We start from the raw sequence: 27529 nt of genomic DNA, 5'->3' as shown, positions 1-27529 counted from the left end.
AGAGAGCCCGATGCGGGGCTCGATCTCAGGACCCTGAGACCATGACCTGAGCTGAAGGCAGAGGCTTTACCCACTGAGCCACCCAGGTGCCCCGAACTGTAGAATTTCTAAGTGATCAGAATAGTTGTTTGCTTTGGAACAGAGTCTCTCAACCTCATCACTGTTGACTTTTGGGGCTGGACCATTCTTTGCAGTGGAGGGCTGTCCTGTGCTGTGTCGGATGGGTTAGCGACATCCCTGGCTTCTACCCATTAGAGGCTGGTAGCATACCTCCTCCCCCTGTTGTGACAACCAAAAATATTTCCAGACATTGCAAGATATCCCCTGGGGTACAGAGTCACCCCCTGTTGAGAACCACTGGTTCGGAGCAGTGGTTCCCGTAGGCACAGGACAGGCTGATCACATCAAAAATCACTTTGTTGGGGGTCTTCATATGCACTCAGGTTCCTGAATTTCTCCACAGACTTCCTAAACAGAGGATAGGGCTCAGGCCCTAGATCAGCAATCTGCCTGGAGACTGAGTCACTGGGTTGAAGAATTTGTTGAAGTGGGAGTAGCTGTTGGTTGGCTTTCTTTTAAATGTGCGTTGCACTACGCATGAAGAGATGACCAATTAAAGAGGGTTTTAGAGGTAGAGTTTATCCATTCATGGTTACAATCGTAACCGTGATTTGTAACGGTGATTTCCCCCCCCTTAATATTGTGAGGTATAATTGTATGTATTTCAGAATTCGAAAATAGCCTTATTATACTAAAGTTCATAATTATTTTAATCTAGGTTCTGAGAGAATACCTCAAGTTGGACTCAAAAGCAAGATTTACTACTAACTTTGAAGTGGAAGGAGGTGAGTTGTTGGGTGAGTCACAGAGTCCTGTGGGGGAAGGGAGTGCCGCTCAGATGCTTGTGCCTCGAAGACCTGCTCTTTGTAGGGATATTTGGATTTACCACAATTAGACCCTGTGGTTTTTCCTCCCAGGTTTTTTCTCCATTGTTTTACTGCAGAGGGGCAGAAACGGAACTGGAGAGGAAGGGAAACTGGCAGCTTTTACCCTTTGATTTCTGAATTCAGCATTGTTGTCTTTACCATTAAAATAGTTCAGGTTTTTCCCCCCCGGCTACTTAAATTAATAATAATAAGGTTTTTGTCACCTACTTATGTTCCCATTCCATAGTAAATACATTTCAAAAAGTCTTCTATATCTTTCTTAAAATCTGGTGGGAGTTTATACCTCAGCTCGTGTTAACTGTGGTGCGTTAGTGTGTAACTGGGAATAGTAGACTACTGGAGGGATGGCTGGGTGATGTACTTCCTGATATGGGTATTACCATGGTCTCAGAGTGGTTCCCCTTGGTTATTACCCCCAGGTAGGAACCCAGGCCCACCTTAGGTCTGCTCTAACGTTTCAGTGGACACTTCTCAGACATTTTCATCAGCTGTGAAAGGGTATACTCATAATGAGAAAAATAACAGCTTCATTCAGATTGAGAGAGACATTTCCACAAGCTTCAAGTGTTAGAATATGTTAAATTATTTTTTTTAAAGATTTTATTTATTTATTTGACAGAGAGAGATCACAAGTAGGCAGAGAGGCAGGCAGAGAGAGAGAGAGAGGAGGAAGCAGGCTCCCCGCTGAGCAGAGAGCCCGATGTGGTGCTCGATCCCAGGACCCTGGGATCATGACCTGAGCCGAAGGCAGAGGCTTAACCCACTGAGCCACCCAGGTGCCCAGAATATGTTAAACTCTTAAATTGAGATAAAACAAATGGTTTGGGCATGTGTGGGTTTCTTCAGTTTTGCTGCAGTAAAAATCCAGGGGTTTTTCTTACCTGCTGCTTCGTGAGAAGCAGAAGCAAACTGCCTAAGGAATTGACTCTTCTGGAGCACTGCAGCCTCCAAAGGACAGTCAAGGTTATCTGAGCATCTCCCCATAGTAAACCTTTGTGCAGAGCTGAGGGCTTCTTTTCCAAAGCTCACTGGGTAATTGGAGCAGTGCTTTCAAAGTGGCTGGCTGTCTTAGACCTTCCTTGAATTTCCGTAAGAGGAATTATTATCTCTGACCATGTTTTTAAAGTGCATTAGGACACGTCCCTGCTAGCATTTATTTGGTCAAACCCAGTATTGTTCTTTAATAAAGTGAAATCCACGAGGATTTTTAGGTCTCTGTAATTTGTAGCCATTTGAAAAGCCCAAGTCTTTTATTAGCAACACAATGGAAAAACCGTCTTTGAGAGTATAGCATCTTTGGAAGCATCAGGAATTGCTTAGTGGCACAACAAGCATCCTGCAGGCACGTCCCTTGACCGTAGCTCCTGTCCTTTCTGAAGGAAGAGAAATTGCGCCTGGTAGGAGCGCCCTCGGTCTTCACCTCAGCTTGGAAGTTGTTTTTCAAGATTCACTTTTTGTCCCCTCTAGAGTGCCTGTATACAATAGAGACACACAGCTTCTATGCCGCCCCTGTGTGTCCTATGATATTTTAAACACTCTTAAGTAAGGATCAGCTCCTGATTGAACTTGAGTATGACAGTTGTTAGCAGAAGCCTTAAGTTAAGGGTTACTGTGAGGCCAAGCTTGTTTGGCTTTTGTCTTGTAGCAGCTACCCCTTGTCTTTTGAGTTTTGTTCAGCTTCACAACCTGAACCCTGGGGCACTTAAAACACTTCTTTTAATGCCGATACTATCTGATGGTGCTAGGGTGCTCTCTGTCAGGTCGGGTGGGAGGTTCTTCTCTTAAGCATTCCTACTGGCTTGGGTCGGCTCAGACAGACGAGGGAGGCGTCACTGAGCAGTTTTCCAGACCTGTTAGTGGCATGACTCTTTCTTGGCCTTCTAAATGTACACTTACCTTCTGAAGACTCTCTACTTCAGGGAACTCTGAATCAATTCCCTTCATCAGAAGAAAACAAAAATCCAGAAAACCAAACCAGATAAACTCACAAAACCTTTTATCTTCTAGACAGTCCTATGTGGATCTTATTAAAATCCATCATTCTTAACATTTTTATTTATCTATTTTTTGAGTAATAATGTTCTAGAATACAAAGTTGAATTGAGAAAGTATACTTCTTTTCCTTCCCTTAAAGAGAATTGTATGACTATATTCTTTCTAAATCCCCAGCGAGGAACATAGAGCACTATTAATTGATGTTAATCTCTGACTAAATTATTTGCTTTTACACATTGAAACATTTGAATAATTTTCTCAAGTATTGTATTTTTGCTTTGAATTTTCCCTTTCTTGTATAGACAGCTGTGTGCTCATAGGTAACTGGGATGCTGTTTAAATTTTTCTCTTATTTCATTTTAGTTATTACATCCCAGGCTTCTGCTTTTAGTGGGAGAGTAGCTGAGAAAATTTTAAAAAGCTCCGCACTTCTTTCTTTTCTTGAAAATAAAATAAAAAGGATAAATAAATAAAAATGGTCACATTTGCATAGACGAATAGTTTGCAGGTACGATGTGCTTCAGAAAGACGTGCTGCTTACTGTTTCATGGAAGTCCCAAACCTTTAGTAAGTGTAAAAAAAAAAGGAAAAAAATGCATATTGGTGCATTCTCCTAGATTTCTCTTGGTGTTATATGTGGTGGTACCAAGAAACCTAGTAACCGTTAATGTGTTTCATTGGCCCTCCAGTTGGTAGAATGACTGAGTCAGAGTCAGAGGTTGGTTGAAAAATGGAACCTCCTCTCTGGCTGCCCAGCCTCCTGTCCACTGACACACCGACTCTCCTTTTCTGGCCCACCATCCTAACAAACTGTGTCTTTCTTAAAACCGAAGCCACAGTTTCCTCGTTAAAGGTAGTCCAGTGACAGACAACAGGTTAATTAATAAAGGTCTTTGATTATACGAACTCTAAGAAGAGAAGAACTCAAATGCTCCTGTCGGGCATGCTTGTGACAGTCTTTGGGTCAGCCTACATGGATGTTTCCGTGTGGCACCGAAAGTACAAAAGGGAGACAACTTTTTAGAATAAATACTGGATGAAATTTTATTAACTAAATGCTGACTACAATATAATAGGAAAATATTAAAATTTTATAGTAGCAAAGGGATGATTGCAGACTTTTCCTTTCCTCTTTGGCCATGACTGATGGGAATGGAGTTTGGCATGACTGTGGTCACTTCAGAATTATTTCACTATGCTTCCTTATTATGCAGAGCCTTCTTCTTTGTTCTTGAAAAAGAAAATTACGTGAAATCCTTTGGCCTAGGAAACATTTTTACCAGCCTATAGAACTGTGGTACGACCCCATCACATTTACTAATAATATCATGCCCCTTCTCTCTGGGGTAGGAACAACTTATTCTCACTGAAGTGTTACCCTTACATTCTTCAGAACATAAGAGCACAGCTGTCCACATCAAATAAAGAGTTGCCTTTTTGAAATTCATTCTAGTGACAAATAGAACAAATGCTAATAGGAATTGAACTAAGTTGTCTTTGAAGAGTGCCTTATTTTTTAGTACCTGGTCCTTATGTTGGGCCCTGAGTTTGTATGGAAATGATTTTTATTTATTTATTTATTTTTTGGTGTGGATACTGTGTTACCTAGTCAATTTCTTAAACTATTTGTTTTCTTGTTGACTGTCTAACAAATTTAAAATTTGCTGATAGGAGTGGATTTGAGCAAATATCTAAAGTAAAAAATCAGAAAAGAGAGAAGCAAGAACATGAGCATTGAATGGATGTGGGTGGAAGTCAGGGTGGGAATGGTGCAGGCCTCTGCCACGACCTGCCTTCAAAGGTCGGGTCGGTGAAGGAGTTTTGAAGACGTGGCTTCTGGGATCCGATCGTAGTGTGGAACTAGACATGAAACTTGTGCGGAGCCTGCATCCACCAGTTCTTCCCAATATACCTTTCCCAAAGGGTTTGGGAAACTGTGGTGGGGGTTTTATTTTGCAACCTAGACTTTATTTTAATGTCTGTTACTACCTAAGCATATTTTGTATATAAAAGGAAGTTGTAAATATCTTCACAAGTATTTGAGGGGCTTTCATCAAAACCGTGTTTGCGAACTTAAGGCCATGGTGGGTGAAGTCCTCCATTTAGGGAAGCGCAGTATGCCCTGTTTTGGGGGCTTTGCTGCACCTGGGAGGATGCCTTTATTGTATCTTCTTGTAGACGATTTTTAAGCAGGAGATTATAGAGTTGAATGCCTTAGGCTTGAAGAAAGCTACTGCCCCTACCTGCAGCAAACATGTCAAGGCTCCCAGTGAGCGGATGATGAAGAAGACACGAGAGGGGTGTGGACACGTAGCCTTTCTCCATGGCACCAGCCTCTTCAGAGCTCGGGATGCTTCCTGAACCTCTGTTTGTCGCAGCACATGGCTGGCTCTGTGTTCTCGCCATGATGGTGTCCTTAATAAAAATGTGCGGGCGGGGGCACCTGGGTGGCTCAGTGGGTTAAAGCCCCTGCCTTCGGCTTGGGTCATGGTCTCAGGGTCCTGGGATCGAGCCCCGCATCGGGCTCTCTGCGCAGCGGGGAGCCTGCTTCCTCCTCTCTCACTCTCTGTCTGCCTGCCTCTCTGCCTACTTGTGATCTCTGTCTGTCAAATAAATAAATAAAATCTTTAAAAAAAAAAATGCGCGGGCGCACTGCTACTCTAGATGAGTCTTCAGTAGGTGAAGTACTGAAGTGGTTGCTGAAGACCTGATGAACTTTGATTCCCTCCCCCCTCCCCCCAACAGTGATTTTTTTTTTTTTTTAACATCTGTAATTTAATTCAGTAGCTGGGCTTTTTCTGCTTTTGGCTGATGTTTCCGCCCAGTCAGCTGGAAAACAAATGGTTTGAGAAATTGATGAGGTAACATTTGCTGGGTATTGGTCTTTATATAGGGGCCTCTGGGTCTGTCTTAGCTTTAAAGCCCATGTAGTTACAAGAAACAAGATATTCTACTTCTGTAGCCACTTGTCTCCACTCTGGATTTATTATCGGAGAAGTTAATTAAGCAAACAACTATTTAACACCTGGTTGATGTTGACCAGGATGGAAATACAAAAAAACCAAATGCCTCTTGTAATCAAGTTGTTTTTCTAGAGGAGGAGATAAGACACAATTAAAAATTGCCATAACAAACGACGGAATACCTTTTGTGGAAATAAAAGTAAAATGCATTGAGGTGTCTGTAGAGGGATAATTAAATCTATGGAGACGGAATCATTGGAACTGGACAATGAAAGATCCATCCATCCATCCGTCCATTGTCTACCCACCCAACCATCCGCTAAAAGGGTAACATTTATTTCTTCAGGTAACCAAAGTAATTCATATTTATTGTATAAAATCTGGATGTTCCTAAAAGGTACACAGATCAAAATAAAAATCACCCAGTTCAAAGCAGGTCACTCAGTCCCCACTAATCAGAGGTACCTATTCCTGTTAGCATTTTTGCTTTTATTTGTGAAAAATTTTAAGCATATACAAAAATGGAGAGAAGAGCACAATGATCCCCCCTGTACCCATCATCTAGCTTTAACAATTACATTTTGCTGTTTTTGTTACATTGATCTTATTCTTGCTTTTGTGGGTTTGTTTGTTTGTTTGTTTTAAAGAATGACCTAGATATTATATCATTTTACCTGTAAATATTTCAGTAAATGTTTTTTTTTTTTTAAGATTTTTATTTATTTATCTGACAGAGATCACAAGCAGGCAGAGAGGCAGGCAGAGAGAGAAGGGGGGAAGCAGGCTCCCTGCCGAGCAGAGAGCCCGAGGCCGGGCTCGATCCCAGGACCCTGGGATCAACGACCCGAGCCGAAGGCAGAGGCTTTAACCCACTGAGCCACCCAGGCGCCCCAAGTAAATGTTTTTTAACTTTTAAAAAGTCACAATATCATTACTCTTAACAAAACCGAGCCGAAGGCAGAGGCTTTAACCCACTGAGCCACCCAGGCGCCCCAAGTAAATGTTTTTTAACTTTTAAAAAGTCACAATATCATTACTCTTAACAAAACCGAGCCGAAGGCAGAGGCTTTAACCCACTGAGCCACCCAGGCGCCCCAAGTAAATGTTTTTTAACTTTTAAAAAGTCACAATATCATTACTCTTAACAAAACCAACCATTACTCTTTCATATGACTTACTAGCCAGTCCTATAATCCCCAGTTCCTGTCCAATGTCTTCCATTGTCTCATAATTGTGATTTTACAATTAATTTGTTAGACTCAGGATCCAAGCAGGATAACACATTGCATTTGTCTCTTTTAAGTCTTTCTTAACCTGTAACATTTTCCCTTCCCCCTCTCTCTTCATGTAATTCACTGTAGAAGAAGCTAGGTCATTTGTTTTTTAGGACTGCTAACATCTTAATAGTTTTCTTTAATTTTTGTTATTCTTTGTGACCCTGTGCATGTTTAAAAGCAAAATTGGGATCCTGTGCATGCTGTTCTAGAAGCTATTTTTATATTTAGTGTTATAAGGAGGATGTTTTCCTGTTATTTACTTTTCTACAATTTATTTTCTGTTAAATCATGGCATTATAGTTACTAAAAATGAGAAAGATGCATTTGGTTATTTTTAAAGTATATCTTAAATTAATGGTAGGTATTTCAACAAAAACTTGCTTCTTCCCTCCCTTCCTCCTTCCTTCCTTCCTCTCTTCTTTCCCTCCTTCCTCCTTTCTTCCTCTCTTCTTTTCTTTTCCACTGCAGCAACTAGCTGTTATGGGTAGCTAGAACATTGGAGATGTGGTTCTCGGAATCGAGAGTGCGTTTCATTGTCCGTGAGCCATGTAGATAGGGTTGTGTGAAAGCCAGGCTGGTGGTACGCTGACCGGGTTGACAGTAGAGTCAGTAGTGCCCCTCCAGGCCTTGATTTTCTGAGGAGCCCACTCCAAGAAGGGGACCCTTATCATTGTTATCATAAGCTGACCTTTATTAAAAAGTTCAGTTTGCTTTCTCATAAAGTGTAGGCCACTGGTGGGAAAGGACTCCTAAGTAGTTAGAAGGGAGCATGCCTGATTTAGTTGAGATGCTAATATAATCTTTTTATTTTTAAACATTTATTTATTTTAAAGTGAGAGAGAGAGGAGAGGGAGAGGATCTCAAGCAGACTCCACGCTTAGCCCAATGTGGGGCTCGATCTCACGACTCTGAGATCATGACCTGAGCCAAAATCAAGAGTCAGACACTCAACCAACTGAGCTACCCAGGCGCCCCCTTTTTCCCCTTATTCTTTAACCCAAAGTCACCCAATAACCCTATAAAGTCCTTGTGAGATGTTTTTAAAATTAATTTTAGTAAGAGTAATAAATTAGTCTGCTTAAAAGATTTTCTCCATACCTGCCCCTTCCTGTTTCCCTCCTGGCTCTCCAGACCTAAACCCTTTGTTGATGTAGTGTTTATATTTTCACTTCTAATATGAAGGTTTGGTACTTTTGTGTTTTAAAACTTCATATAATTGGTACTATATCGAGTATCAGTAACTTTTTGTCATTCAGGTACGTGCTTTGGAGGTCCGTGTTACTTCATGAGAAACCTGGTTTGTCCTTTTCAACAGCTGTCTGTCGTAATGTAGACTCATCATGGTTTTTCTGCCATTCTCCTGTTGCTGATTCCTAGGTTTTCCATAGTCCCTGGCTACGAGTACGGCTGCGAAGGATATTCTCATCCTTGGTACTGTGCACGTGGGCATGTGTTTCTCTCGGTGGCTGTCAGGCCAGGGGATGTTGTAACAGATACTCCCAAACTGTTTTACCGGAGTGACTCCCATTAGCAGAGGGAGTTGATCTAGAGAAATGGGACAGGACAGGAGCTAAATCTGAGAGCTGACTTGTGGTTTACAAATGAGTAGACCTTATTAACTTCTAATATTTGCCTTTGAAATTGATTATTATTATTAATCATTATCATTATTTTTGGTGCTGGCCGTGGAGCCTAATGTGGGGCTTGAACTCACGACTCTGAGATCAAGACCTGAGCTGAGGTCAAGGGTTGGACACGTAATCAACGGAGGCACCAGGTGCCGTGAAGTTTTCTCTTTAAAAGACTAGTTTTATTTATTGGGCTGTATTTTTCTACCAGATGTGCATTTATTTATATGTAGAGAATTCTGCAATTAAATGATTAACAAGTAAAATTTTATAAGGGCCACGGTGTTCTCGTGTAAAAATAACACCTAGTTATAGAATCTGTGCCCTGGGGCAGAGCCGGGTGTGGGGATCGTATTAAGTGTCTCCGAGGTCTGGAAGGCCTCCTCCGCGGACCGCTGAGCCCTGTTGTAATGGCTGAGGAATGTGTTGTGTCTTTAGCATCACCCACCCCATGACGGCCACAGCAGGCAGAGGGAACACATGATGAAATGAGGGCCTCCGCTGAGGCAGGGAGAGGCGGACCGCCGTGCCCTTTGGCTTCCCGTAAAGAACGCTCCTCGCGGTGAAGAGTGGGACTTGCCTTTTTCCTGGCATGTCAGGGAAGACGGACCCAGCACCTCACTCCTTCAGTCTCTTAAGGAAAGAATGTGATCATTTTTTTATCTGTTGGTGATGTTCAGGAACTCTGGGTTTTGCAGTTGTCAGTCTTAAAATGTGACTTCTTTCTGCACAGTAGTTACTACACGATATTCCTTTTAATTTCCAAAATGCTTTAACCGAGGCCTCGCGGGGATTCTGAGCCTTGCCCTTTGATTTGCATCTGTCAGCCAGGCCTGCTGGGTTCCTGCTGTGTATTGGAAGGGAAAATTTCAACTGACGGAGGTAAACTCTCAGCGTTAGCTCCTGATCACCTTAAGCCAGTAGGTCCAGGTTGAGACTTATGTTAAATAAATTAGAATAAAAACTCCCCAGTGATGATTCATGTTATCTTTGCATATTCCTGTATGCCTGCAACTTTTCCCAGTGTTCTTTTTTTTCCATGCCGTGAAAAGTAGCGAACAAAATAAAAATACCAAGTAGCAGTATATGCTCTTAAAGATAATTCACATAGAAGATATTTGCAAATGACATATCAGATAAAGGGCTAGTATCCAAAATCTATAAAGAACTTATCAAACTCAACACCAAAAGAACTAACAATCCAATCAAGAAATGGGCAGAAGGCATGAACAGACATTTCTGCTGTCTGATGTCTGAAGACATCCACATGGCCAACAGACACGTGAAAAAGTGCTTAATATCACTTGGCATCAGGGAATACAGATCAAAACCACAAAGAGATACCACCTCACACCAGTCAGAGTGGCTAAATTTAACAAGTCAGGAAATGATAGATATTGCGAGGATGTGGGGAAAGGGGAATCCTTCTACACTGTTTGTTGGGAATGCAAGCTGGTGCAGCCACTCTGGAAAACAGCATGGAGTTTCCTCAAAAAGTTGAAAATAGAGCTACCCTACAACCTAGCAATCTCTCTACTGGGTATTTACCCTAAAGATACAAATGTAGTGATCCGAAGGGGCACGTGCACCTGAATGTTTATAGCAGCAATGTCCACAGTAGCCAAACTATGGAAAGAACCTAGATGTCCATCCACAGACGATTGGATAAAGAAGATGTGGTATATATATATTGCAGCCATCAAAAGAAACGAAATCTTGCCATTTGCAATGACATGGCTGGAACTAGAGGGTATTATCCTAAGCAAAATAAGTCAATCAGAGAAAGAGAATTACCATGTGATCCCAGTGATACGAGGAATTTGAGAAATAAGACAGAGGATCATAGGGGAAGGGAGGGAAAAATGAAACAAGACGAGACCAGAGAGGGAGATAAACCTTAAGAGACTCTTAATCTCAAGAAACAAACAGGGTTGCTGGAGGGGAGGGGGATGGGAGGGATGGGGTAGCTGGGTCATGGACATTGGGGAGGGTATGTGCTATGGTGAGGAAAAAAAAAAAAGATAACTTACAGAGGAGTGTTTGGGTGGTTCAGTCAGTCAAACTCTTCATCGGCTACCTTCAGGTCAGAGGTCATGATTTCAGGATCCTGGGATCCAGCCCTGCATGGGGCTTTCCTCTCAGCAGGGAGTCTGCTTCTCCCTCTCCCTCTGATAGCTCTCACTCCCTCTCAAATAAATAAATAAAATCTTTAAAAAAACCCCATAACTCACAGAAGTTATATGTAGACTAACTAGTACATAAAAGGTCTATGAAAGCCAAGTTCGAAGCCTATGTAATCCTAAATGAGTGAATGCACAATTGATTGGATGTTTCACTGTACAGCGTACGCAGTTTAACTTCAACACTGAATTCAGTAAATCCTTTCCCCATTGATTTGCAGACACTGATGTATGCTTTCAGTTTGTAATCAGTGTTATTTTGTTTTTGTTGTGTTGGGCCACACCAGAAATAGGAAGGAAGTGTTACACGCGGCTCCTTCCCCTGGTACATGCGGGCGAATGCCTGTGTTGGTTTCTGTTTGTATCAGAGGACTCCAAGGTTTTCGTTTATATTTGGGATGTGAAGGAAAAGAGAGACCATGGACTCCTAGATGCGGAAGGAGCCTTAACTGCCATCTGTGCACTTTATAGATGGAAAATGGGTGTTCACAGAGATCAGAAGTGTTGCCCAAGTTGTATTACTTTATGGTGCTGGTCCTAGGCTCAGAGCTGAGTTTGTGGAGAAGGCATAGGGCAGCACGACTGCTGCTTTGGGAGAGAAGCTCAGTGGTATTTCTTTGTCCATTCAGGGACCTCAGTACTCGCTATGTTATTTATCTTTTGCATTTTGAATAGTTAGAAAATTAGGTATTGATGGGGCTTGAGGCTAGAATTTTTTCTGTGGACATTCTTAAGCATGCTATCTCCAAGGTTTTTCCTGAGAAGACATCAGAGAAAACTATAACTTTGTCTGAATTGGAGTTTATAATTTTTCTTAAATTATGAAGTAAGTAGTTTTTCCTTGAAAAGTGTTTTAATAGCCTTTGCATAAAACATTTCAGAAAATGCAAGGCAGCAGCACACTTTCACCTTCTCAAGTGTTGACTTCAGTTATGCCTAACTTCTACTGTAAGGGCTGTGTCTTCTTTATTCTGTTCCGTACAGCTCTCAGCACAGAGCTGTATTTGCCTCTCTGTTTCCCTAGCCGAATCCTCAGTGAGAATTACCTACTTTTCTTTTCTCTTCGGTGTCATTGTGAACTAAGGACCAAAGGAAATCCCTAGAAGGATTGTTGGATATTTGAAATACAAAATTTCTTACTAATCAAAAATTGGATCATTGGACCAGAACATATGAATTTTGACTCTCATTTGTTGAACCCTTACCATGTGACAGAGATTCTCCAGATTCCTCAAGTACAGAGATGAGTTGACATGGCCCCTACCTTTAAGGACCAAAATCTGGTAGATGAGGCAGGCAGGTGGATATTTAGGGGCGACAACTGAAGTATTGGAAGTGTTGAAGTCATGCATCTACCCTTGATGTGTCTCATCAGCAGTATGGAGAAGGATATGAATATCATGGAAGATAATAAACTTAATCACAGAATTATTTTTTTAATTAAACTTTACGTTTTAAATAGCCAATATATGCCCATAGAGTAAAATCCAAAAGGTTATACAGTGAACCTGAACGGTATAGATTTTATTTAGATTTCATGAATTTTTCTACCAGTGCCCTTTTTCTTTTCCAGGATCCAATTTAGAAATGTCATATTGCGTTTAGTATATATGTTTTCTAAAGTTTATTTTTACACAAATTGTGGCAGACCGCACTATGGTTTTATTCTGTTCCATTCCAGTTTATGGCTGTGCTTGGTTATCGAGTCTCTTAATGATGGAGTTTTAGTTGTTTCTGATCTTTCAATATTATTAACAGTGCCTCTGCAGCTGTCCTTGAACTTCCGAGTGTACAGGTTTATAGAGAGGGATTTCCTGGTTAAAGAGTATGTATCTTCGTATCTGTGATAAGTATTGCCAACCTGCCCTTCATAGGCTTTGTTCACGTGTGCACTCCCATAAGCAATGTATGCCTTTCTCCTTCCTCCTGTGATTAAACCTTTGAAACCTTGCCAGTTTGATAGCTGAAAAGGGAATCTTTTTGTCATTTTCCTTCGCATTTCTCATTATAAATGAGGTTGTAGGTACTGTCATGTGTTTAAGAACAGTTTTTCTTTCTGTGAATTAATTGACTTCTATGATTCTTCGTTCATTTATCTGAGATAAGCTCTTTAATTAAAAAAGAGAAGTTATCCCACTGGGTATATATTTTGTCATTTATGGTAACTTGTGATGTATAAATTTATTATGATTGGATAATCAGATTTAGTTATATTTTACTTTATGGGATTTGGGTTTCATGTCCTCCTTAGAAAGGTCTTATGCTCTCCAGAAGTATGAAAAGTATCTCCTACTTTCTTTTAATATTTTTGTTTCTTTTTTTTTTAATGTTTAAATTTTTTGACCAGGGGCGCCTGGGTGGCTCCGTTGTTAAGTGTCTGCCTTTGGCTCAGGTCATAGCCCCAGGGTCCTGGGATTAAGCCCCAGGCATCAAGCATCTGGCTGGGTGGCTGGGTGGGAAGCCTGATTCTCTCCCTCTCCCTCCCCCTCTGCCTGCTTGTGTTCCCTCTCTTGCTGTCTCTCTGTCAAGTAAATAAATAAAATCTTTAAAAAAATAAGTTTTTTGATCAATTTGAGGTTTTTTGTTTTGTTTTGTTTTGTTTTTTGGTGTGAGTTGGTATTCCATTCTTTTTCCATGTGGCTGCATAGTTGTGCCAAAACCATTATAGAGCAATTTTTTTGTTTTTGCATGGATTTTAAATGTCACATTTTATCTTATAGCAAACTCTCTGAAGTATTTTTAGAATTTTTATTTTATCTTCTGATTTGATGGTCTATTCATCTACCAATTTCATGCTTCTAAATTATTACGAGTTTATAACACATTTAGGCAAGTATTAAACCTTGGTCTCCTTTATTACTCTCCTTTTTTATAATTACTCTCATTATTTTTGTTCATTCATTTTTCCATATGAACTTGACATTTCGATGCCGAATTTCCAAAAGAATATCCTGTAAATCTTAGTGGGATTGTGATACATTGCCATAATAATTTTGATTTTTTTGCTTAAGTATTGACCTTCTGGGAATTTTTTTATATGGCTCAAGTATTTCTCATCTTCTGTTTTTGTGAAAATATTTAATTTTAAAGAGATTTATCACTGATAATATAAAGGGCAGTCATTCATAATCTCACCTTCCTCTCCCAGGACAGTTTATTGTTTCCATAGCTCACCTTCCATTTCCCCTGTGCTTTTGGTGATGCCGAGTCATGTTTTGGGTTTTTATTACTTTATATTCTGTTGTTGGCACAGTGCCTTGCATCCAGTAGGTGGATGTTTAAAAAACTCAGGCATACTGCCGTGGGACCCTCACTGGAGAGTGGCCTGGGAGTGGCCCCTGAGATTGAGCTGGTGTACCTATAGGCACCTGCTGCGGCCCTGCAGGTGCGCTACGCAGCATCTGCCCTAATGACAGCACGTGCGTCCCCGCGCTGAGGCGTGGACTCCAAGGGCAGTGGCAGGTGCTCCTTTCTGGAGCCCCCCCAGCCCCCCCAGCATCCTCATTATCTCTTCTTCTTTCAGCCATTACATTCTGTTGAAGATACGAAATCTTGCAGAACGGGATCATAGCCCACGCTGAGCACTTTTAATGTGATTCTCTACCTTCCTTTTTTGTTAAAAAAACAAAAGAAAACAAAACAAAAAACTCTTCAACATAGTCATCCTTTAGAGAAACGTGTCAGAATCAGCTACTTCTTTCCTCTCACACTGCTTAGATTATCACCTAATATCTTCCCTCAATTTTGATCATTTTCCCTTTCTTTGTTGGAAATCACTGTGTATGATTTTCTTACCATATAAGCCCAATCACTGTCATGAGCCACAGTTCCTGATTGCAGTGCCCTTGGTGAGTGTGTTGGGGACAGAAATACTCTCAGTTCCCTGGGTGTGGCTCTCCTCCTGTTCCCACTCCCGCTCGTGCAGCATAAGGAATCCTGTTCTCAAAGACAGGGTGGTCGGCACCCGCTTCATGACCCCTTTATTTCCTCTTCATTCCTTTTGGGAGTGCAGCCTCTTCGTCCACATCCTTGGCTCAGATCTATACCAGCTTTGAAATCTTTATTTCTATACCAGAAGATTCCTTCAGTCAGCAAACATTTATGCACAGTGGGGTGGGGGGAACGTGACTGCTTCAGTACCCAGTAGACCTGAACCAAGATTGCATCAGAAAACAGGAAATTGCTTCGTGCAGAGTCCTCGTCAAATAGCCCCTTCATTGTCTCAGCAGCATGTTGAAGGAAGAAAGGAGAGAACCATCTGGTAGCCTGGGAATTAAGGGCAGCAGGGAGATAGAATGGGAGTGTTTAAGGCATGCTGGACGGGTGCCCGGGGCTTGGGTCACACTCCCACGTGCTTCTGTCTGCACCATGCCTGCCTCCCTTTTGGACCAGTTGGAAAGCCGTGGGCTGGTTACTATGGGAATTGATGGGTGCTGCTGGCAGTGAGAGAAGGAAAGTTCTTGGAATTGTTACAAAAATCTAGAAGAGCAGGGTTTTCCCCCCTCTGGCTTCCCTGCTCACTGTTCTTGCATTGGATGAACACACTTGATTTTAGCTTGGGGAGAGCATTTCCAAAAGCTCACCTCTGGCATCCTAAGAAGAGGTTGGGGGGGTTCCTCTCCCAGGCAGGCTTCACGGAACACCAGGCAACACGAAGGACCGCTAATATGCCCAACGATGAATTTTTGTTTTCACAGTTGGCTCTGCACGCTTCAGTGAGCTCAGAATGAAATTCAAGCCTCTGTTTCTTTTTACACTGTCAGGGAATGTGCCACAGACAAGGAGATGGGAAGTCAATATTTAATTCCGGAATCCCGACCTTCCCCGCGTCTTCACTACCATTACCTCTCCCTAAAAGGGTGGGGGGCGCCTTCAGGGTTTGTTACCAGTTTGCTGGTTCTGAATGTCACAGAGAGAAAACAGATGTTTTAATGAAGTGATACCCACAGTGGAAAATAGGGACTTCAAAATACAGTTTATAAGTCAACTTTCATTAATTTGATTAATCAGTAATTAAAAAAGTTCTACCATTGTGTGTGCTAGTTTATTTTTATCACTACTCATTAATATGGAATGTAAAGCATTGATTTGTTTTTCTAAGAAAAATACTGGGCTTGAGGAGAGAAGAATATTAAAGTATAGTGAACATTATAAAGTTCAAGAGGGCAGGGTTTTCCTCCCTGACATTTTTGTTTCGGTTCGCTGTTTTCTGTTGTTTTTGATTCTTTCATCATGAATGAAAACCTTACTCACGGAAAAGCTTTTCTTTTGATTTTGAGAGATTTTGTTGAATTCCTCCTGTAGGTGTAAGAGTGCTGTCTAGATCTGTTCAGACCTTGACTTTGGGGTCTTAGAGGTGATGAATCACTTGGCAGAGCAATCATGCAATGTTAAATGACCTCGTGATTTGGATGATGTAGTTCTAGAAGCCTTAGCATTTCTTTTTAATTCATTTCATTCCCCTTTCTGTGGTAGGGGGAGGGGCTGGGAAGGAAGGCCAGTTCTCCTTGAGCTTCAGCTCAGGGAAATAAGATGATTAAAAAAAAAAGTGTATAGGGGAGGGTGTGGTGCATCGTGTTAGAGATGAATTGAGGGACTGTGTTGGTGGCTCCAAAGTTAAGTGCCCTTGTTTGGGAAGCCCCAGCGGCCTTCCTGGAGGTGGCCACTGTCTAATAAGTCACAAGTATTACTATTTGAATTGGATCTAAAGAATAAGCAGCATCTCAACAGGTGTTTTCCTTTGTTTCTTAGCCTTAGAATCTCTCAGTGGCCTGATATTTATGGGTGTGCTTTGCTTTATACCTATGATGCGCTTCACACCTCAAAATACTTCTTTCTAGTATATGTATTTATCAGAGTGCCAGACTGTCTAGACTTGGGCTGTAAATGTGCCCCTGGATGGAGGAGACGGGTGTCTCCCGTGTGATACTGTGACAGAGGGGAGCGCCGGGTGTGGTGGGAGCCCTGAGAGAGGAGGGCCGCTAACCCTGAGGATGGGGTGTGGGGACGCCAGGGCCCTGGGCATGGGAGTCAAGCTGTGCGGTGGCTTCCTGACACTTGTCATTCTGCCATGAAGTAGCTGGAGCTCCTCCTGGTTAACCAGGAAGAAGGCTGAGGCTTGTGGTGGGTCAGTCCATCCGCTGTGGCAGCATTGAGACTCGAACCTGTGGCAGCAGTGTTGTCCAGAAACTGCTAAACCTTGCAGTCTTTACTGTAACTCCTGTGTTGTTCACATTGAGTCTAGCGAGGCAAGTCCCTGCTCACAGCCCAACTTGTATGTGGCAGAGTCGAGATTTCAATGATGTTTTTGCCAGAGCGCTTACCTTTCCAGGGAGAGAGCCCACCCTGTGGAAATTCAGCGGAAGGGGCGCTAACGGAGGCTTGGGGAAGAGGTGGCCCTTCAGTTGGGACAATGGGGTACATGTAATTTGTAATTAATAGAGAGGCACTTTATCGGTGGGCGCTGAATGCAGACGGAATATATGAGCGAAGGCCTGGAAAGAAGTAAAGTGACGAGGGTGTCCAGGTAGGAGAGGGTAGTTCGCAGTTTGCTTGGAGTGATGGCAGGTGGAGTGGGATGGGGAAATGGGTTGAGAAATCAGTGTGAAACTCATTTGTCTAGGACTTGGAGTGCCTGGTTAAAGAATCTGGACTCTTCATTTAGTTATTGAGAAACCCTTGATGGTTTTGGGCAGGTGAAGTGGCTGATAGGATTTCTTTTTCATACTGACTTTGAATTTTTAACTTTTACTTATATCATATCTCTATCTAAATTGTTTCTGAAATTTTTAAAAGATGGGGTAAGGAAAGTTAAGATTCAGTAGGAAAAAAATAGAAGGTTTACTCTTTAGGAAAGATCATAAAACCTAGTTGACATGAATTTTCAGAATCTTGTCAGCTTGGTGAGTTCATGGCTGTGAGATGCGTGGAAACATGGTATTGGTGTAAATCTGTGTGACTAATGGAATGTCTGTGACTTATTTTATATATACAGCTACTAAGTTTGACAGATGGAGGCTATTTATGGGTCCCTTTCAGATCCGGGGTCTTGAAGAGGGACTTTTTCCCATGGGCTATAGGCTGGGAAGCCTTTTTTTAAAATTTTTTTTTAAAGATTTTTTTTTAAAGATGTATTTATTTATTTGTCAGAGAGAGAGAGAGAGAGAGAGAGAGAGCACAAGCAGGCAGAGTGACAGGCAGAGGCAGAGAGATAAGCAGGCTCCCCGCTGAGAAAGGAGCCTGATGCGGCACTGATCCCAGGATTCTGGGATCATGACCTGAGCCGAAGGCAGCCCCTTAACCAACTGAGACACCCAGGCATCCCTTTTTAAAGATTTATTTATTTGACAGAGAGACAGATCACAAGTAGGCAGAGGGGGAGGGGGAAGTAGGCTCCCTGCTGAGAGGAGAGCCTGATTCGGGGCTTGATCCCAGGACTCTGGGATCATGACCTGAGCCGAAGGCAGAGGCTTTAACCCACTGAGCCACCCAGGCGCCCCAAAACTGGTTATGTTTTTAATTCAGACGCCCTTCTCCTGGTGCTAGCAGTTTTGTTAGCGATAAAGATCTTCAAATACTTTTTGATAGGTTGCTTCAAAATGTTAGTAACACTTGAAATTCTTTTCTTTCTTTTTTTTTTTTTTTACGATTTTATTTATTTATTTGACAGAGATCACAAGTAGGCAGAGAAGCAGTCAGAGAGAGAGGAAGGGAAACAGGCTCCCTGCTGAGCAGAGAGCCTGATGTGGGGCTCGATCCCAGGACTCTGGGATCATGACCTGAGCCAAAGGCACAGGCTTTATCCCACTGAGCCACCCAGGCGCCCCAACACTTGCAAATTCTTTTAAGATAAAATAGCCAAATAGAGCAGGAATAACTAACAATATAAAATCCGGGGCGCCTGCATGGCTCAGTGGGTTAAGCCTCTGCCTTGGCTCATGGTCCTAGGATGAGCCCAGCATTGGGCTCTCTGCTCAGCAGGGAGCCTGCTCTTCCCCCCCTCCCCGAACTTGTGATCCCTGTTTGTCAAATAAATAAATAAAATTTTTTAAAGAAATAAAAATACGAAATCTTGTGGGCTAATTTAAAAACTACAGAACGTGTGTTATTGGCATGCCGTCACATTCTCTTTAGAAGGGGTCATTACTAAATTGGTAAATCTCCTTTCTAGCCAAGATTTCATTCTACTTGATTCAAAGCCCACAGTATAGATGGGACTACAAGGTTTGCCAAAGCATGGAACAGTAATAAGATTTTTTTCTCCCTGGCAACTTGGAATTTATTTTTATAATTCTAGTAATTAATTATGAAAAAATGTTATTTTGTTAACATTTAATGGGAAGTTGAAATAAATGTGTATAAATATTAAATGTAACTTGTTTTCTGATAGAGTGATAGCAAAATATGAGGAAGAGGTGAGTATTTGAAGATTCGATCATCCTAATAGAGCCTATGTTTCTGTGACTTCTAACATTCTCTTCTAGATAACATAGCATAATATTGCATGTTGCACACTGAAGGGAGTGTTGGAATATCCTGGGGACATCAATTCATCTGGGAGGCAGTTTACAGTAGTGTGCAGGGAGATAAATTTTGTTTATAGCTCTTGAGTTAAAAAAAAAATCCTGAGATTCGATTTTTAGACTAAAAGAAATTTCACAGTGGTCATTCTGTCTCTGAAAATATTTAGACTTTCATAATTCTGTTTTATAATTTTGTAGCCCAATACCTAGTGTGAAGGAAGTAATTGATGCATTATACATAAGGCCTTAGTGGTATTCTGGGTACTGTCTGCTGTTTTTAACACTTTTTTTTTTTTTTTAAGATTTATTTATTTGAGAGAGCGAGGGAAAGAGAAGGAGAGCATGAGTGGTACGAGGGGCAGAGGGAGAGGATCTTTAAGCAGACTCCCTCCTGAGTGTGAGCTGCACGCGGGACTGCATCTCAGGACCCATGAGGTCATGACCCATGAGGTCATGACCTGAGTTGGAATCAAGAGTTGGAACTTAACCAGCTGAGCTACCCAGGCGACCCTGTTTTTAATATTCCTTGTAAGGACATTATCTTTTAGGCTAATTAGTATAACAGTTTTGAAAATTGGCCAAATTTAATCATTGATAAAGAATTTTACCTTTTTATACTTGTTGTAGTTCCTGGTAATCCGTCTGATGGGCTTTTGAATGAGTAAAGATGAAATTGATTTTCAAACAGAAGCCACATGTCAAATTGATGCAGAGGATGTTGCCGATATATAATATACTTGAGATGATTATATTTGCTGGGAGACCCACAGGTATACTTGCAGGAGCCCTTCCTCGGCACTCTCTGTTAAGACTCAGTGATTTTTCTTGACGGTTACAATCTTGTTATGCTAAGCAGGTTAAGTCGAATAATTTCTATGTAGAATTTAGGTTTTGAAGACCAAACTGAGCTCAAAATGTTAAATGGTACATACATATATCTGTAGTTAGAGTTGCAGCAACCCTTGTCTTAGAAAGGAAAGGGGTCAAGAGGGACCACGTCCATGCAGTGGTACCACACTGTCCCACGAATGGCTCACTTTCATCCTCCTGCTGCAGAAAGTAACTTGTACCAGGACCCCCACCCCCAGCCCTTGAGCTCAGGAGTCCATCTCTTGGTACCTGGCTGGGTGGGAGGGAGAAGAAGAGCCTAGAGTTACACTTTTTATCTCTTGGACCCACGGGAGATAAATAACATGTGAAATCCAGACAGTCTTGGACATGTTTTTCTTTGGTTATCAGTTCCTGTCCAGGCAATCCTATTATAGTCATTAAAGCAAAACAGAACAAGACAATTTTGAAGGTTAGATGTCAGTGGTGTTACAGAGTTCTGGTTGTGTGTGTGTGTGTCTGTGTGTGTGTGTGTGCAGATATCTGAATTGGGGCTCTAGTTTCTGGGTGTACTTATCCAGGTTCATTATGGACAGAGCCAGGTAATAATTCATGTTTCTGAAAGTAATACCCATGGGCTCCTGTTAGTGGCCCAGACCCTATACAAAGAGTGGGGAGCTGTAGCCCTTCCCAGCCCTTTGTAGACACAAAGAATGACTTCATTTACTTCAATGGGACTAGTATAAAATTCTCAATAAAATTAGAATTCATTCTGAAGTGTGCCATTTAGTACTCTTCCTTGGGGTTATAGGAGAATGTTTTGAAATCAGAGCAACCTCTGAAGGCATAAGTCTAAGAAAATTCCCAGATTCTCCTGATTTGTATATATTTGTGTATTAATATATTTTATGTATTTATATATTTTATGTATTTATATATATTTATATATATTTGTGTATCCTTTCCCTACTCTCTTAGAGTAGGGAAAGGATACACCCCAAGCTTCTCAGTGCCTGAGGCTGTTTCCCATCCAGTGTTCCCAGGTTGGTATTTCTTTGGCTTATCCTGGGAAATTGGGAGATGTGATTTTTTTTCTAGAACTTCATCCATGTACTGTGCCAGACTGTGAGAAACAAGACTGACCTCTTTTTCTCTGTTTCCTGGAGAAGGGTGTTGACATTAGGCATTGTGGAGCCTGGCCCAGGAGGTGTGTGCCGCCCACTCCTTGTCCGTGGCTCTAGACTTTACCCCCACATGCTGTTGAGTTACAGATTCTGTATAATGTGAGGCGATTGTGAATGATCCCTGTAGCTTCGGGAGATTTTGAAGGAGGTGATGAGCGGTCCTTGCCACACAAGACTCAATGGGGAGCTGCCTACACTTGTTCCGTGCCCGTTCAGAGCCTGTTCCTAAACACGGAGGCACCTCTACCCCAGGGCCTACTGGTGCCCAGAGTTAGAAGTCTTAGCGAAAGCTAGCGGATGCCAAATTTAAGTACAAAATTTTTGTGATGGGAACTTTTTAGAAAGTGGGTTCATATTCTGCTTGGGGAGAGGAAACTTGTTCATGTGAGATAATTAGAGTTAGTGGAGGGCAACATCCAATGTCACTGCTTCATTGACAGTTTTTATTTATTTATCCCAAGGTTAGAAGGAAAATCCAAGCTGAAAGTGTGAATAGGAACTTTGACTTCTGATGTTTGAATGCGAGGGCTGAATGCGGGGCGTGGGGGGAGCTGGACGAAGGTTAGAGAAACTCTGTCTTTAAAAAAGTGTGACCTCCTGCATGTTCCCTGATACACAGAGGATTCTCAGTTGCCTGGTGCTTTGATGAGAGTCTAGAATTAGAATCAAGGTATAGTCTCCCCCCTCCATGGGAGAAAATATTTGTTGATCATTGTCTACCCTACGTATTGCGGAAGATAAGCAGTTTCCCCCTATCTCTTGTTTTCTTGAGATGAGCGGAGAGAAGTTATCAGCCTGAAGCTGAAGCCAGTCCTGTTTATCTGCACTGATTACTGTTTCTTTCTTGGGAAATTTGTTTTAAAACCGAATCTGTTCACACTCAGCTGTGAATGGGAGAGACTGGACAGCCTCTCTCTGATTGGTTGTGCTGATGGCTAATCAACTAAATGCATATGTGCTATATGGAGATATGCATTTGATACTAATATTAGTGTAATTATCTCTTACTTCAGTGTAAAACACTGATGAGTGTAAAAATGTCTGACATCTGTTGCTGACAGATATTTCTTATCTGAATTTCTATTGCAACATACATTTCCCCTCCCAGTTATTGTAGTTGTTGTGCCAAACAAAGTGAGTAAAACAGGTATCAGGTAACTTACCAGATTTTCCAGTTGAAGTCAAATGGTTTCCTATGTCTTTTTGTCTGTTTTAAAGACTTCTGCTTTGTTGACTAGGTAAGTAGTAGGTGCTAATTTTAGATAATTTGGGAAACAGATTGGGACAAGAAAAGAAATCCTCATGTGTTCTTACATGAATATTTTCTTAATTAAAATTATGAAAATATTCAAAGCATACCTGAAAGCGCATTCGCCAGTTAATGAGCCGAGTAGGTCCTGCAGATAGAGATGGATGTGTTTGGAAGATTCCACAGGACCGGGGTCGTCTGTTTGGTGTCTCGGAGGTTATGTAACTGAGCACACGACGACAATGGTGCCAGAAGCTTTTGTGTCCGTGTGTTTGAAGCTGTAGAAGCCAGATTTGGAAACTTCCCCTTAAATTAACTTTTACAACTAGTATTGTAGTGAAAGGAAACTTTGTAAGACATACTAAAAGGAAGAATAAAGCCTGAAAATCACTTTATTCAGAAGTTCACAAAAAAAAAAAAAAAAGAAGAAGTTCACAGCTGAAATAAAGTGCAGCTCCGATCTGCCGCACCCTGGTGTCTTGTATTAACCCCCATGAGCCTGCGGTGCCGTGACGCAGTCGGGGGTCTCAGCGCTTCGGGATCGCCTTTCGTTTTGATGGAAAAAAAAAGTAATGTCCAGTACTTCCCTCCGAGTTCTGAATATGCGGCCAGTGCAGGGCTCCAGGGATGCTCCTAGGTGTCACCAGGTGATGGAGAGTTTACCTGCTTTTGATTTTTTTTTTTTTTTTCTCATTAGAGTGATGTCCAGAACATTCATTTTAGGCCCGTAGTTATTGGGCTTGCAGCTCATTGTGAAAGGTCCTTGTTCTCCAAGGTGTGTGGAGGCCCCCTGGTCAGTGACAGAGCAGGACGCTAGCTTTGCGTCCTATGGCTGCAGGTGCTTTCTCGCGGCCCCAGGACAGCCCTGGGAGCAGGAAGACCAAGCAGGTACCCTCATCCCTTTTACACGCGAGGAAGCTGAAGGGGCTTGTCTAATGCCCTTTGATTATGGATGGCAACTATGATTCTTCTTTTTCTTAGTGCGCTGTCCTTTTTTTCTTGGTTGCTTTTCCACTGATAATAACAGAAGCCGCACCGATGATTATAGTAAGAATCAGAGCTGACTTTTACCGATGAGTTGCCACGTGCCTGGCAGCGTTCTGTGTGTTTTTACATGTATTAGCTTCCACCTCACTCCCAGGGAGGAGGTGTTACCTTCTTTTTACAGACCAGGAGACCAGGGTACAGAGAGGATAAGGAACGCCCAAGGTCTGTTGATAATTATTGCGAATCTCAAATGAAAATATGTGAAATTCTCTGCAGGTTCTAAGCTCTCCGTAAATGATAGTAGTTATGATGACTGTAGCATGTATCCAGTTAAAATTTCTACTTACGTGTCTTTGTCTTCATTAGCCCTTGAGTTCATCGAGGGCAGTGGATATGTCTTGCTTACTGCTGTGGCCCCAGGGCTTGGTCCAAACTTGGCACCTTGCTGATATTCCTGCTGAGTGATCCTTCAAATGTATGGCGTGACTGTATCCTGGGGTTTAGGATTTGATACCTCTTTTGCTCTCCATCATCTCGTTGATCACCTGGTTAATCAAGACATCATGCTAAATCTGCAAAGATTGGTAATCTGTTGATCCCAGAGGACTCGGACCACCTGCTTCCTTGTCCCCTGTTGCCCCAGGGACACGTCCCCCTGGGACTGGTTGTATTCTGAGGCGTTGACACGCTTAAAATGGCCTTTGTGCTGACTCTAACCACTAGAATTCTGTATTTTGAAGAACGGCAGGACATTTCAAACAAGTATAACATGAATTTTCTAGCTGAGATAAAGAGAACTTTCCAAAATTGGCTGAAAGAAGTGGAATTCGGGGAAGTTGAAAATGTTTTTGCATTAGGATGTTCTGTTTCTTTTGAACTGTAGCCAAGAGATTCTTCATAACAGCCTACATTTAAAGTCCAATTGTAAGAGGAAAAAAAAAGTGACAACACATTGTGGCTGTTTACCCTCTTATTTTTGTCTTGTTTGATGTTAGGCTGGGAGAATAGGCTAGTACTGTCAATGGGGTGTTAACTCTTTGAGTCAGCCTGTTCCAAAGTAGGAGTGTTTGTGGTGGAGTCAAGACTGAGTAGTGACTTTCTCAAGGTTGAAGCTGATGGGACACCAAAGAAGCTGCTGCTGTTTTGATATTCTTTGGTTTGCTAAAGCCCTGTTTTAAATTACATTAATAAACAAGACACTGCCTTGAAGGAGGGAATCAGGAAATTTGGATTCTAATTCTGATTTCAGTTCTGTAACTCAGTGTGGATGATTTGAGTGGTGGGAAGAGAAAACTCCACTTGGCTTTTTTTTTTTTTTTTTTTTTTTTTTTTTTTTTTGAGTAAATGAAGTGACCTTAGTTCTGTTAAGGAAGGGTAATGAAGGTAATGGCCAAAATTCTACCTGGTGCATAACTGACTACTGTGTTCCTAGGGAGTGGAATTAACCTTTGTGGGTCTCTAGGATATAATGAACATTAGACCTGGGGCTACACTTCTGGGAACAGGGAAGTTTCTAGGTCCTTTTGTTTGTTCAGATACAGAGTACCTGGAAGCCATAGTGATTTTAATAGCAAACTAGGACCGATACATTAATACCGATCCATTAATACATAATTACATACATATATACACAATAATACATAATACATAAGGAACTGTGAATGACTTCATTAGCAGAAAATGACCACATATGTGAAGTAAAGTCAGAAGCTCTGGCTGGCTCAGGTTTGAAGGTGATGTGGAGAGCTGACTTAGCTGGGGATAACTTTTTCGTGTCTTTATGGGGGTGCCAGTTCCCTGCTGCTCTCCTTTACTTCCTTGTTCTGCTGTATGTGCTTTGTTGGAAAACTCTGTGCCAGATGCTGGAAGATTGATGAAGGACGCCTGGGTGGCTCAGTCATTAAGCGTCTGCCTTTGGCTCAGGTCGTGATCCCAGGGTTCCGGGATCAAGCCCCACATTGGCCTCTCTGCTTGATGGGAAGCCTGCTTCTCCCTCTCTCACTTCTCTCTCTCTCTCTGTCAAATAAATAAATAAAAAGTATATGAGAGAAAAATCTTGAAACTGAGAAAGTTTTCTTTTGCCAATATAATTTGTTTTGTGGAAAGGGAAGAAGATGTGTGTTGTCCTGTTTTTATCAGGGGACTGTATTTCTCTCAGATCTTAAGCTTATTTTTTAATCTTAACAATGATGTGTTCACTGTAAATACGTAAGCAATAAAAGAAAACTTAAAAAATAAAGTAAAAATCAAAAAATAAAATCACCCCAAGTCCTAAACCTAGCAATATATTTTAACATTTTGTTAGATATAAATTTTTATAATTTATAAAATTATATAATTTATAATTTAGATATATATATTTATAATTTAGATGTAAATTTTATAATTTATATAAATTTATATAAATTTATATAAATATATAATATTATATATTATAATTTATATATCTAAATTTATAATTTAGATATAAATTTTATAATTTTTTATATAAATTTTTTGTACATGTAATGTAGAATATATACATACCACTTTTTATTTGGTTTTATATTATTCCATTTCTGTTTGGAGACTTTATGGTCAGTCCTGTACTGATGTCAATATATATTTCTCAGGGTATCCACTTATAGCCAGAGAGTATTTTCTCCAGGACTCTGTACCATTTATGTAAAATGCTCTAAAATCTTTGTAAGAAGGGGAGGCTATTACTTAAACAAAACTTCAGACAAATTATTTTGGGTAGCCAAGTTTTTCATGTAGTATAGTGTAAGCTAATGATTTCTAAGATTTCTTAAACAACATGGATGAAAAATTTTCCAGAGTTCTTGTACACTTTTAGCATGTTTAAATGTATACTTTGGCCCTGGGGGTTTATTTCTAGGAGTTTTTCTTCATGAAGTAGAGAACATATACAAACATGTCTGTACGATGACATTCACTGCAACATTGCATATGAAGGCAGACATTTGGAAATGATGTGCAGTAATTTTGGCTGTATTCACTACTGTATCCAGCAGTGCATCCATAAAAATTTACCTTCTAAAATATTTGACAGAAGGGAAAATAGTCATGGTATAATAAGAGAAAAATGCACGCTAGGAATTGTACACATTGTGTATTTTTATACTTACATATAATACAGAGATACATGCACTCATGAATACCTTGATTTTTTTCTTATGAATAAAAATTAAGTGTAACATGCATATAGAAAAGCACACAGACTCTGAGTGCTTTTGCAAACTCAACACACGTGTATAACCATTACCTAAATTAAGAATTAGAATATTAGAAAATTAGAATTAGTATATTATCAAATTCCAGAAGCTTCCTCATGTTTTCTTCCATTTCATTACCCTTCCCCACCCCAATACAAGGAAAGGTAACCGTGGGAAAGATGTGTCTTATTTTGAACTTCATAAAAATGGAATAACATGACAATATACTCCTTAGTCTGGCTTCTTTTGCCCAGTATTATATTTGTGGGTAGAACAGCTCCCTTCTCCCCATGTATTATTCTGACATGTAACTATACTGCAATTTACTTATATACTACTGAACATCTGGGTTTTTTTTGTTTGTTTGTTTCTGGTTTGTTGTGTTTGTTGTTGTTGTTTTTCCTGTCAGTTTTGCCATTATAACTAATGCTGTTACGAGCCTGCCCGTATTTGATTTTGGGGCAGCTGTGTGTACGCTTCTGTTGGGCATCTGTACCTAGGAGTGGGTTCCTGAGGTGGGATCTGTGTTTGTTCATTTTTAGTAGATGACACAG

At 41.1% G+C, this 27529-nt stretch overlaps 1 protein-coding gene across 8 annotated transcripts in view; it reads left to right on the top strand.

Moving 5' to 3' along the window:
- Positions 1 to 27529, top strand: part of SIPA1L1 (signal induced proliferation associated 1 like 1) — a 365306-nt gene that overhangs the window by 77364 nt on the left and 260413 nt on the right. For all 8 annotated transcript variants that reach the window (XM_080808595.1, XM_080808603.1, XM_080808602.1 and 5 more), the window contains one exon: positions 779 to 845. The gene's annotated coding sequence lies outside the window, so the exon portion shown is untranslated. The remainder of the gene's footprint in view (positions 1 to 778; positions 846 to 27529) is intronic.

The sequence above is a fragment of the Martes martes genome (genome assembly GCF_963455335.1).
Source record: "Martes martes genome assembly, chromosome: 7".
Taxonomy (NCBI): Eukaryota; Metazoa; Chordata; class Mammalia; order Carnivora; family Mustelidae; genus Martes; species Martes martes.
The sequence above is the reverse complement of the archived record's forward strand: the minus strand, read 5'-3'. Positions and strand labels throughout refer to the sequence as shown.